General features: G+C 42.5%; 1 long non-coding RNA gene across 2 annotated transcripts in view; it reads right to left on the reverse strand.

Annotated features, from left to right (window-relative positions):
- LOC141197820 (uncharacterized) overlaps nucleotides 1–14,226 on the reverse strand; it is a 36,435-nt gene that overhangs the window by 14,388 nt on the left and 7,821 nt on the right. For both annotated transcript variants that reach the window (XR_012269860.1, XR_012269863.1), the window contains exons 2-3: nucleotides 3,516–3,586; nucleotides 3,313–3,421 (exon numbers count right to left, since the gene is read on the reverse strand). This is a non-coding gene — a long non-coding RNA (uncharacterized lncRNA). The remainder of the gene's footprint in view (nucleotides 1–3,312; nucleotides 3,422–3,515; nucleotides 3,587–14,226) is intronic.

Below are 14,226 nucleotides of genomic sequence, written 5' to 3' on the forward strand. Positions count from 1 at the left end.
GAAAAATGTTCATTAGTTTGATTGCTTCCTTCCAGGTGTAGTTAAGGATAGTCAGGGCCCCGGGCAGCTCAGACTGTGTGGCCTCCACAGTAACCTATGTGATGAGTCGCCTGACGGTGCGGGTCACATATCCAGTCACCTGACGAAAACATAGAAGGGATTCTCACCTTAACACATGACCCACAGCTGGAAAGATAATGAAAGGGGTAGAGAAAAAGGAGTGCATGTAGCACATTGAGCATTTTTATATCTTAAGAATTGCCCTACCTAAAGCATTTAACTCTTGATCATTAATAATAGCCGTACCCTAGAATAATAAAATTCACACACTGGAGTTCAGTTACTCTATACATTAAGAGAATACACTATTTAACAATGATCAGTGCTATACATACCAGTATATAAAAGCGGACGCTAAATAATAAGGGACAACGCTATACCGTACATAATAATAGAGGACACTATGTAATAAGGGACAGCGCTATACATAATAATAGAGGATAGTATTTAATAAGGCCAAAGAAAGAGAAAGGTTGATCCAGCGTCCACAGAAAATGTAGGAAAAGATTATATATTTGTCAATTTAAAACATCACATTTTTATCAAACCATTAAAAACCAGGGCAAGTGCATTAAAAACATGAGTGGAAAAAAAACACCGGGTCTACGCATTTCGAGAAAAGGGCACAGAATTTCAGGAAAAGAACATCTAGCCAACCATTAAGCATGGGGGAGGACCAATCATGCTTTGGGATTGTGTTGCAGCCAATGGCACGGGAAACATTTTAGGGGTGGTGGGAGAATGGATTCAATGAAATTTCAACAAATTCTTGATGCAAACTTAACACCATCTGTAAAAAAGCTGAAGTTGAAAAGAGGATGGCTCCTACAAATGATTAATGATGCTAAACACACGTCAAAATCCACAAGAGACTACCTTAAAAGGTGCAAACTGAAGGTTTTACAATGGCCCTCACTGTCCCCTTATCTGAACATCATTGAAAATCTGTGGCTAGACCTCAAAATAGCAGTGTATGCAAGACAACCCAGGAATCTCACAGAACTGGAAGGAGTTTCCAAGGAAGAATGGATGAAAATCCCTCAAACAAGAATTGAAAGACTCTTGGCTGGCTACAAAAAGAATTTACAAGCTGTGATATTTTCAAAAGGTGGTGCTACTGGGTATTAACCATGCAGGGTGCCCAAACTTTTGCATTGGCCCATTTTCCTTTTTTTTAATTTTTAAAATATAATAGATGAGCATATATTTTTTTTGCCTAAAATACAAAGGAAATGTGTCATCTTCAACTTTAGGGCTCTTAGAGATAATTTTATCTTCAACTTGCTTAACTGTTCACAATAACAGTAATTTTGACCAGATACAAAAATGACATTATAATGTGTATATCACAGACCATTATATCATTGCAGATACATAAGATCCGTTTTGAAATTTAAACCATTAGGAAATCTGGTGTCCAATTTTAGAATCCAAAAAGTTTTAAAAGGAGTTTGGCCCAAATGCCACCTCTAGTAGGAGAGCTAACCCTTTTGATGCCTACAAAAGTTAATGATGAACTACAATCCCCTTGGTGATTCTCAAGAAAATGTCTGGACAATCCTGACAAAGCACTTTATATTTAAGGGATCAGGGATGGCATCATGTATGTGTTCTACAATTCTAAGGCTATGTGCCCACGATGCAGAAATGCTCAGGATTTTTTCCTGAGCGTTTCTGCATCTCCCTGGCAGAAAAAAACGCATGCGGATTGTACATGCGGATTGTACATGCGTTTTCCTGCCAGGGACATGCGGAAATGGAGCGGTTACCCACTGACATTTCCGCATGTGGATTGACAAGCGCTTTCCAACGATTAGCATCACTTGGAAAGTGCTTGTGACAACTAGGTCACACTATATAAATCCATGCAAACAGCATGGATTTATATAGTGTGACCCGAAAGAATGGTAAAAATAAAAAAATAAATATATACTTACCCTCCGATGGCCCCCGGTGTCCCGCTCACTCCGTTCTCCCTTGCCGGCAACAGTGAATTGAAAGACCTGCCGGAGTCCATGTCGCGTGACCTGTCACATGACTCTGACGTCAGCGCAGGTCCTTCAATTCACTGCAAAGTGCCGGGAAGCAAGTAGGAGCGCTGCGCGGGCCGACAGAAGGTAAGTATACATTTATTTTTTATTTTATTCTTTTTTTTACAGATTTTTTAATGGTACCTGGGTGTGGAGGAGACTCTCCTCTCCTCCACACCCGGGTACCATCCGCACTTTAGAACGCTTGGATTACGCATCTACATATACAGTGATGTGTAATCCATGCGGTCTAATGCAAGTCAATGGAGGCGAAGACGCAGCACTTCCGCAAAATAATTGGTAGTGCTGCGTTTTTTTCCGCAATGATAATCCGCAGCGGAAATTTCCGCAGCATGTGCACAGCACATGCGGATTATCATTGGGGAACATTGCTGCCCTTCTACCATGCGTTTTTAATGTGTTTCCGCAGCTGCAAAAACGCTGCGGAAACGCATTAAAAATGTATCGTGGGCACACAGCCTAAATTAAATTTTTTTAAATTCACACCTATATAATTTTTTCCTACATTTTCCTGTGGTTGCTGGATTCACCTTTCTCCTTCATTCGTCGTCTTGTTACTCAGGAACTGGCCTGATTTCTCCTTGCACTGCACCCAAATTTAATGCGAGTCCCCCACCAATGAGCTGATATTGTTCCAGTTTTCTTCCTACTATATAATAAGGGACAGTGTTATACATAATAAGAGAAAACACTATGTAATAATAGACAGCGCTATACATAATAAGAGAGGACACTGTATAATAAGGGACAGTGTTTTACCGAATAAGAGAGGATAGTATATAATAAGGGACAGTGCTTAGCATAATAGGAAAGGGCAATATATAATAAGGGACTGTGCTATATATAATAAGGGATAACTGTGTAATAAGGAATTCTACTATATGTTATAAGATAAGTGACTATATAAAAAGAGATGACACTATAGAAAATAAGAGACATGCTTGGCACAACCTTTCTGCTTGAAATCACCACCCCTCCATTTTGGATTGACATTTCTTATAGATGGTATTGGGACATTATCTGAGTCAATCAAAGGCAGAGGGGCAGCAATTGTGGAAGCCATATCTGACTCCTTGCCTCACCATTCTTTACCACTGGTGCTTCAGATTATAGTAGAGGTAATCTGACCAAGGACCCCACCAGAGCTTTGGGCCCCAGGTGATTGTCCAAATTGTAATTAATAGAATCTGCCCCTGCTCACCTGAATACATCTTTACAAGTATACTTGCAAAGACCAAAGAAGAAAAGTAGTCAGCTTACTTCTGGAAGTGAGGGCCCATGCAGGGATTCATCAGACCCACTCAAATAACCTAAAAATAAAGAGCAATGTCCAGCACTTATAGCCTTTAAAACTTAGCATGTATTTAATCATTAAAAACATCATAATGGAACACAACAACCTACCAAGTAGTAGCCACGGTTCTATGCGTCTTAGCGGGAAGCCTTATTCATGGATTCATGAACAGTTCAGTAACCTGGAGAACAAAAGGATCAGGCATTTGAATTCAAACTGACCAATCCTTACTCACCCTACCATTCTCTGTGAGGGACCCCATAACAATTTGGTGTTTGGCTGTACCTGCTTTATATGGAGGGTTAAGCCCACTAAATGCTAATGTCTTTGTGGCCTTCATGGGAAAAATAGGATTTATAGTGCTCTTCTCCATAGGGTTCTACTGATCTCTGCCTTGTAAATGCAAAGAGTGGATTGACTATTAGTACCATTTCATTCTTCCTTGGCCACATAAAGAAAATCTAAGAAAGTGATGCAAAGCCCCTTTAAGGCTGGTCACACTATTGCTAAACCCTTCCGTTGTCCTGTCCCACTATAGGAAAAGAGTAATGGAAAGAAGCTGTGGGCTGATTTCTCATTAGACACACACCAGCGGAGCCCAACAATCCCCACTACAATGAGGTTCATCAACTTCCACTCAAGATTTCCATCATATTTCTAACCTAAGTTCTTGTCCTTACAAGTTCACACTTGTACCGTCTGCTCAGCAATCTTCTCTGCCCTCGAGCCAAGATACCCCGTATACCCCGTATCTTTGAAAGTCACAATGTGCCATGGACCAAGGCAGGTAAGAGCATCTTAAAAGGGTCTGTCTTCGTAGTTAAGTCTTTAAAGGGATTTCCGATTTTATTCTTTTGTATATCATCTACCCAGATGAGTAAAAATAATGTAATCAGTATTACTCATCTTCCTTTCCTCCAGTGCTAGCTCTCTGCTGCTGCTTCAGTCATTGTTTACAGGCTACAACAGTGACAACATGTCTGTAGTACATGTGACTGCTGCAGCCAATCACTGAGCTCAATTGTTCATGCTGTTTAAACCAGCATCACTGCTGAGCTTAGTGATTGGCTGCGGAGGTTACATGGGCCACAGTCATGACGTCACCAGGGCTGCATTTATATCAATGAACATGAGAGCATGGAGAATTTAAAAGATGGAATCACCCACCTTTTCCCCATTAAAAATAAAGTATGTAAAAAATAGGCATATTTGCTATGGTCACTTCCATAAATGTCCAATATATCAAAATATAAAATTAATTATGTAGTAAACACTGTAAAGAAAAAAGATCAAATCAGTCACCACATCTTCTTAAAAATGCAATAAAAAGAGATCACAATATTGTAAGCACCTGGGTGCCAATAAAACCATCAGCTCACAAGTGAAAAAACAGTCCTCAAATAGATCTATCGACGGAAATATAAAAACATAACCAGTCTCCGAAAATGCTGGCACAAACAAAAAATTTTTTCTTTTACAAATTTTTGATGATTTTTTTTTCATCTTTCAAATAAAATAAAAATGGAAAATGGATGGTGAAGAAATAAAAAAGTTATAGATTTTGGAAAAAGGGGAGGGAAAAATGCAAAAAATAAAATTGGCTGCGGAGGCAAGGTGATAATATATAATAAAATTTATTTCTAAGAATGGAGGGCACTTTATTTTTCCTTTCCACCATATATTTTGAGATCAATACATATGTACTGTGTGTTTATATCTAAATATTCAAAAACACACAGTATATACACAATATATATGTATCAATCTCAAAAAATACTGTGAAAAATAAAAAAAAAATAGTAAAATATAAATATATATATTTAGTATATAGATATGTACTGGCACATACAGTCTAGGACTGGGGAATATTGGGACCATCAGAGGATTTGATTTTGATCTGACCTTCCATCTATACAAAACCAATGCATTGAATTTGTCATTAAATGTTTTTTTGGACCAGAGCTAATCTTCACCAGGCACTGTATATTAAGATATTGCCATAATCTACACAATGTTATGATTCAGCTCTGCTTGCTGGTTTGATCGATCATCACGTAATTGCTCATAAGCTATTTGACAATTAGCTAATCGGCCTGCTTCTCTGAAAGATAATGTTAAAGTATTGAGAGAAGCAGGGGCAGAAATTATTCGGCATATGACTACAAATATGCAAATTGCATACGATCATGTGATGACTGATCAGACTGGTAAGCAGAGCTGAATCCCAAAAGTGAGTATACTACACGCTGTAAGGATTCAACATGATACAGTGCTGACAACTGTAAATTTTATAGAACCTATTATAATCAGTGTTATAATCTGTTAGGCACCAGTGGAGCAACTATGGTCCTATGGATTCCAGGGCATCAGTTTTGCCTCCACATCCTCCACCAGCATGTTGCGCAGATGCATGAGGACCAATAGTGTTGCTAGAGTAAATAAAGACTCATGGTATGTTTCCCACTCCTCTCCCAAGGTGAAAAAAAAATACAGATAAAATACAGCCCCAATTCCCAAATGGTTGTTGCTGTGTAAAATGTAAAGAAAACAAGAATGCAATTATATGGAAATCTCTTGTAGCGATATTTTATTCAGAACATAGAACTCATATCAGAAGGTGAAGGTTAGATATTTTCCATTTCATTAAAAAAATGTATTGAGAAATTGATGACTGCAACACATCTCAATAAGGCCATGTTTACTATTGAGTAGCATCCCCTATTCTCTTTACAACAGTCTGTAAGTGAGGAGAGAATTGTTGGAGTTTTGGAAGACGAATGTTGGCCCATTTTTATCTGATGTAGGATTTTAGCTGCTCAACAGTCCTTGGGCTTCTTTGCTGGATCTTTTGTTTCATAATGAGCCAAATGTTTTCTAGTGTTGAAAGGTCTAAACTGCAGGCAGCCAGTTCATCACCCGAAAGCTTCTTCTGCTAAGCCATCCTGCTGTGGTGCATGTGTAGCACCCTGAGGATTCGGCTGCTACAGGGGTATTGCACCTCAACCCAGAGGTGTGATATTCCACTCCCGGGTAAGGATGGAGTGTGGATCTGAGCTCGGTAGGCTGCATGCACTACACACATCCCATTTCCGAGGAGCAGACCAACGGTACTCCCACTTAGAAATGTGCAGGTACGACCGAGTCTGTTCCTGGCTGGAGTGGGAGGGGGGTGGTACATCCCAAGTAGTGTAGGGGCAGATAGGGGGAGCAGCCTGGGTAAAGTTAGGAGCTCATTGGGTGCTGGTCACCTGAGCTCACACATAGAGGGTGTATATAAGGTGGGCACCAACTAAGAACAGGGTCAGATGCAGAGAACAAGTCAGGAGCAGAGGAGAAGGAAAGACCCAGAGTGAGAGAGGAGAGAGAGAGACCCAGAGGCACAGAAGAACAGGACTCTAAGATCCCAAATTAAAACCCCGGGTGAAGAGTCGGCATCAGGGTACCGGAACCCAAGCTGGTGGGGGTAAAAACATTCCCCAGCCAGAGACCGGAGACCGTGGGCAGCGTTTGCCACGGTCACCCACTACATCCACCCCGAAGGCACACCACATGAAGGGTCAGGGAACCCAAGGCCAAGGGTGTCCCAACAGAAGGCCCGAGGGAGCTGGACCTAGGTGGATCACTGGTGGGGACGGCCAGAGAACGGGACAGAAGGAGAGCTCAGGGCCACGCTCCGGACTTGTTTGGGGGTTGGCTGGATCCAGGACCTGGTGGACGCAGCACGGCTCGGGTGGTCACTCGGAGCTGGAGTGACCAGTACAACATCTGCAGTAAGTAAACACCCTTAACTGCATAACCCGACTCTGTCTTCACTGCCGTCTGCACTGCACCACCACAACCCCCATCCTCTGCACCTGTTCCCCCTGAGGCTATACCCCTCCCGTTGGGGGTTATCATCACAAGCTGCACCTGCACCATCAGCCTCAGCGGACCCTGCTGCAGCGGCGGCCACAGTGACCGCATCACAACGGGTGGCGTAGTCGACACAAAAGAACTCTTAATAACATCTGTAGGACTGCCACATAACACTGAGCTTGACGCCCTGGGCACGGGGCCGGGTCACAGCCGCTCGGAGACTACAACCCCCCATCTGATCCGGTGCCGGGTATTCCCCTCAAAAAGGAATATGTCCCAGGGGGCGCGTCACATGTAATGCTGCTATTGCCGGTGCCCGTGCATGGTTTCCCTTCCCCCTCCATGCAGGGATGCTGGCATACTCACCACCTCGGCACCACAGTGTGGTCGCTCGCGTGTTCTCTGCTTCCTGGTCTGGGTGCGCACCACATATTCCCGTGGCGCGCCTAGTGCGTGTGCGCCCCTGCTCTTACAGGGGCAGCACACATATAGTAAAATGCCCTCAGCCTGAAGCTGAGAGACATTTAGTATAATTGTGCACCTGCAAGATGGCTCACAGCCAATAGCTGGGAGGCATCTTGTATAAAAGACTACCTCCCCCTTAGGGAGTCGCCAAGCAGCACATTTAGTCTTTAGATAGTGTGGTGTTCTACTAGTGCAGTTGTGAGATCCCCTGGTACCGGTGTGGCCAGTGTCCTGAACCCGAATCCCCTGTCCCAGTGCGGCCAGTTCTGAACCCGAAGTCCCTGGTCATAGTGCAGCCAGTGCCTGAACTTTGTCCCCCTGTCCATGTACGACCAGTCCTAAACTCAAAGTCCGTGGTCCTAGTGTGGTTAATGTCTGAACCTCGTCCCCTTGTCCATGTGTGGCCACTGCCTGATCCTTGTGAAAACTTGTCCCACGGTCCATGTGTGGCCAATGCTAAAATTAGTCTCCGAATCAGTCCAATCTGAATGTATCCCGAATCCATGTCAGTAACTGTTCTGTGGACGAACCAGAACCTATTAGTCTGAACAGAGCCCTAGTCCTTATTAGTGTCAGCGAACCTGACCCATAGGGTCAGCAGATATAGTACCGGGGACTGCCTAGGAGTGGTACTTGGCGATTACCTGCAGCCCAGCCTGTCTCCACCATCAGCAGCTCTAGTGAACACCAGGTAGCTGCTTAGCTGCGCTTCTTCCTAGGCAAGCCCGGCCCTGTGGCACATTGGGACCATGAACCACGTGCACCACCTTCGGGAGTGACAGTTTGCTTGGCCATGGGTCCCACTGATCCCCAGTCCTCTCTGCGCTCGGAGCTGTGTCGGCAGCTGAGTTACCAGCAAGAGAGCCAGGAAAAATTTTTGTACCATCTGCAAACACTAGATGCCCGATTGGAAGCCCTGACGTCAGTTGTGCCAGCCCCAAGTTGCAGTACCTACGGCTGTGCTTATACAACCCAAACCTTTTGCCTCTGGAGTGTAACCCGTCCTGTCTGATCCACCTCGGCACTATGGGGATCTAAAGCAGTGCCATGGGTTCCTGGAGCAGCACATGGGGAACAATGAAGTTTTCGGTCAGCAGTTTTCCTCCAATTGGGCCAAAGTGGGATTCCTGATGTCCTACCTAGCAGGAGATGCCCTGGGATGGCGCAATACCTTATGGGAAAGAGTGGCTCCTATCACCTTGGACCTGCAGGCCTTCCTGGTGGCCTTCTGATAGGTCTTCGATGAGCCTAATCCAGAATCTTCTGCAACATCTTCCCTTCTCAGTTCCAGGAGCATTTCAGAGTGGTGACGCATGTGAGGAAACCATCACGTCCTGTACTTCCAAAGACCACCCGTTTCCCAGACTGTTGAGGCAGCTACCCATGCAGAATCCATGAAGGTTGACAGTGTTTGGCAGGCTGAATAGAAAGTGTAGCTAAAGCTAGGGTATAAATACCTCAGAAAATCAAGTAGTTAACGCTAAGGTACAATATCAGATTGATTAAAATTTTAACTTTTATTAATTATTCATTAAAAACCACAGTATAAAGTGCAAAAATAGTGCCACAAATGAAACAAAACACCACCACAAGTGATGAGATAACCAGTGTCTCCTACAACAGATCAAATCTACTGTCAGAGACAGTGACAAGCAAGAAACCGTAATAACGTCATTGACCAATATATACCAAGATGGTCATTTCTTTTCAATAATTGCCAGTATTGCTTGCGTATTACAGGTATAGTGTTGCAGCCAGTCTTAGACAGATCTGACCAAATTAGGTCACCTATAGGATACACATCCTCATTCCTCAAAATAGGTGTCCCCAAATTACTATACTCTAATGGAATACAATACAAGAAAAACTCTGCATTCATACATTGAATATTAGCTTGTAGAGATAGTTTCCAACTGGATTATTCCATATTCAGATGCAGATGCAGCCACAACAAATCTCAGCAAATGCTGCGGAACCCTTGGAACATGCTCATTTATGCACATATCCTAATACAACATGATTGGTAGGTATACACTGCAGAACAAATTAGCAGAGAAAAAATGCATATCAAATATAAGCTTCAGATATAAAATGGCAGACTTATTATCAAAGATTGGAACGATCTCACCCCTCTTACTGTATCTTCAATATCATTGCCAGAGACCATCATGGGGAACTCAATACTTGCGGCATACATAGATAAAGATGGGATGGGTGTCCTCAGCAATTATTCCCGACGCGTTTCATCAGCATTTAGACTCAACAGGGGAACATTTTTTAGAAAGAGATGGTCTATCTATCAGCAGACCACATATTGCTGCCAGGGATTGCGGCTTTGCAGGCTCACCACATGTGTTATTTAAGAGCATTGCGTCGTCTTGGCTCCGCCCTTGGCGTGTGATGAAAAGACCGGCCTGTAAACCATACTTCCGGTGCGTGAACCGCGTATCCGATCCAGTGGAACGCAAGCCATGACACCACTTCGTGTGACGAAAAGACCGGCCTGTAAACCATACTTCCGGTGCGTGAACCGCTTATCCGGTCCGGTGGAATGCAAGCCATGACACCACTTCCGGTGCTCGCGCTCGCCCTCACATCGTCCGGATTTGTCTAAGGCGGTCACCGTAGAGACAGAGGAAACTGAATCATTCCCTCTACACCCTGCCACAAGCGGACATAGGTGTGCTGATCAAGACAAATGGCCACTGTGTTACAACAGACCAAGGCCACAGTGGATCAGTTTAATTGACTAAGGCGTATTATTATGGGAGACTTCAACTACCCTGAAATACATTGGGGGACAGAAACATGTAGTTCAAGCAAAGGAAATAGGTTTTTGACTACTATGAGAGACAATTACCTTTCACAACTGGTTCAGGGCCCAACAAGAAGGGGGGCACTGCTAGACCTAATATTAACCAATAGGCCAGACCGCATATCAAATATACGAATTGGGGGTCACTTGGGTTATAGTGATCAAAAAATAATACGTTTTCATGTAACCTTTAATAAGATGTGTAGTAGAGGGGTTACAAGGACACTAAACTTCAGGAAGGCAAATTTCCAATGGTTAAGAGATGATCTTAGTGCAATAAACTGGGACGATATCCTAAGACATAAAGCTACACAAAGCAAATGGGAGACATTTATTAACATCCTGAATAGGACCTGTGCACAATATATACCCCTTGGGAATAAACATGCTAGAAATAGGAGGAAACCACTATGGCTAAATAGAGCTGTAAGGGGCGCAATAAGTGACAAAAAGAAAGCATTTAGAGAACTAAAGCAAGTAGGTAGTGATGAGGCATTAAATAAATATAGAAAATTAAATAAATTATGTAAAAAACAAATCAAGGCAGCAAAGATTGAGGCAGAGAGAACCATTGCCAGAGAAAGTAAAAATAACCCCAAAATATTCTTTAACTACATAAATAGTAAAAAACTAAAAAATGATAGTGTTGGCCCCCTTAAAAATAGTCTGGGTGAAATGGTGGATGAGGATGAGGAAAAAGCCAATATGCTAAATGATTTTTTTTCAACCGTATTTACATAAGAAAATCGCATGACAGAAAACATGATTAGTGATAACAAAAATTCTCCAGTAAATGTCACTTGCTTAACCCAGCAGGAAGTACGGCGGCGTCTAAAAATCACTAAAGTTGACAAATCCCCGGGCCCGGATGGGATACACCCGCGAGTACTGCAGGAATTAAGTAACGTCATAGATAGACCATTATTTTTAATCTTTAAAGATTCCATAATAACAGGGTCTGTACCACAGGACTGGCGTATAGCAAATGTGGTGCCAATATTCAAAAAGGGGACAAAAACTGAACTTGGAAATTATAGGCCGGTAAGCTTAACCTCTACTGTAGGTAAAATCCTGGAGGGTTTCCTAAGAGATGCTATGATAGAGTATCTGAAGAAGAATAACCTCATGACCCAATATCAACATGGGTTTACGAGGGACCGTTCCTGTCAAACTAATCTGATCAGTTTTTATGAGGAGGCAAGTTCTGGACTGGACCAAGGAAATGCAGTGGATGTTGTGTATATGGACTTTTCAAAAGCTTTTGATACGGTTCCACACAAAAGGTTGATACATAAAATGAGAACAATGGGGATAGGGGAAAATATATGTATGTGGGTTAAGAATTGGCTCAGTGATAGGAAACAAAGGGTGGTTATTAATGGAAAACACTCAGACTGGGTCTCAGTTAACAGTGGGGTACCACAGGGGTCAGTATTGGGCCCCCTTCTTTTCAACATATTTATTAATGACCTTGTAGGGGGCATACAAAGTAATATTTCAATATTTGCAGATGAAACTAAACTCTGCAGGGTAATCAATACAGAGGAGGACAATTTTATATTACAGGAGGATCTATGTAAACTAGAAGCTTGGGCTGATAAATGGCAAATGAGCTTTAATGGGGATAAATGTAAGGTAATGCACTTGGGCAGAGGAAATAAAATGTATAATTATATGCTTAATTGTAAAACACTGGGCAAAACTGTAACTGAAAAAGACCTGGGTGTATTGGTGGACGACAAGCTCACGTTTAGTGGCCAGTGTCAGGCTGCTGCTGCAAAGGCAAATAAAATAATGGGATGCATTAAAAGAGGCATAGATGCTCATGAGGAGAACATAATTTTACCTCTATACAAGTCATTAGTGCGACCACACTTAGAATACTGTGTACAGTTCTGGTCTCCGGTGTATAAGAAAGACATAGCTGAACTAGAGCGGGTGCAGAGAAGAGCGACCAAGGTTATCAGAGGACTGGGGGGTCTGCAATACCAAGACAGGTTATTACACTTGGGGTTATTTACTGTGGAAAAAATAAGGCTTAGGGGTGATCTTATTACTATGTACAAGTATATGAGAGGACAGTACAAAGACCTTTCTACTGATCTTTTTACTCTGAGGCCTGAGACGGGGACAAGGGGGCATCTTCTACGTCTGGAGGAAAGAAGGTTTAATCATAATCACAGACGGGGATTCTTTACTGTAAGAGCAGTGAGACTATGGAACTCTCTGCCGCATGATGTTGTAATGAGTGATTCACTGTTAAAATTTAAGAAGGGCATGGATGCCTTTCTTGAAAAGTATAATATTACAGGTTATATATACTAGATTCCTTGATAGGGCATTGATCCAGGGAACTAGTCTGATTGTCGTATGGAGTCGGGAAGGAATTTTTTTCCCCAATGTGGAGCTTAGTGTTTGCCACATGTTTTTTTTTTGCCTTCCTCTGGATCAACAAGTTAGGCTATGGGTTGAACTAGATGGACTTAGTCTTCCTTCAACCTTAAAAACTATGTTACTATGTATGTTACTATGTATTATATATGATGCCTTTAAGTCATACCCATGAAATAGCTTATAGCAAACAGAATCACTCGGGCAAAAAATGGATGCAAATGGTTTCAGGTCGTAACAAATGAATAAATCCCTCATCAAAGAATAACACAGTAGTGCTTTTGAAAGATAGCGTACAACCAGAGGCACAGTGGGCTGAGAGAGGCAAAAAAATAATTTTGGAATACACAGACCAGGATGGTTAACTTATAAGGTATAACCTATAAAGGCATCATATATAATACGCCTTAGTCAATTAAACTGATCCACTGTGGCCTTGGTCTGTTGTAACACAGTGGCCATTTGTCTTGATCAGCACACCTATGTCCGTTTGTGGCAGGGTGTAGAGGGAATGATTCAGTTTCCTCTGTCTCTATGGTGACCGCCTTAGACAAATCCGGACGATGTGAGCGCGAGCACCGGAAGTGGTTTCATGGCTTGCGTTCCACCGGACCGGATATGCGGTTCACGCACTGGAAGTATGGTTTATAGGCCGGTCTTTTCATCACACGCCAAGGGTGGAGCCAAGACGGCGCGGCGCTCTTAAATTACACATGTGGTGAGCCTGCAAAGCAGCGATCCCTGGCAGCAATATGTGGTCTGCTGATAGACAGACCATCTCTTTCTAAAAAATGTTCCCCTGTTGAGTCTAAATGCTGATGAAACGCGTCGGGAATAATTGCTGAGGACAACCATCCCATCTTTATCTATGTATGCCGCAAGTACAGAGTTCCCCATGATGGTCTCTGGCAATGATATTGAAGATAAGAGGGGTGAGATCGTTCCAATCTTTTGATAATAAGTCTGCCATTTATATATCTGAAGCTTATATTTGATATGCATTTTTTCTCTGCTAATTTGTTCTGCAGTATATACCTACCAATGATGTTATATTAGGATATGTGCATAAATGAGCATGTTCCAAGGGTTCTGAAGCATTTGCAGAGATTTGTTGTGGCTGCATCTGCATCTGAATATGGAATAATCCAGTTGGAAACTATCTCTACAAACTAATATTCAATGTAGAAATGCAGAGTTTTTCTTGGATTGTATTCCATCAGAGTATAGTAATTTGGGGACACCTATTTTGAGGAATGAGGATGTGTATCCTATAGGTGACCTAATTTGGTCAGATC

This window comes from Phyllobates terribilis, unplaced genomic scaffold (assembly GCF_046119375.1).
Source record: "Phyllobates terribilis strain yellow unplaced genomic scaffold, ASM4611937v1 Scaffold_2__4_contigs__length_985480577, whole genome shotgun sequence".
NCBI classification, from domain to species: domain Eukaryota; kingdom Metazoa; phylum Chordata; class Amphibia; order Anura; family Dendrobatidae; genus Phyllobates; species Phyllobates terribilis.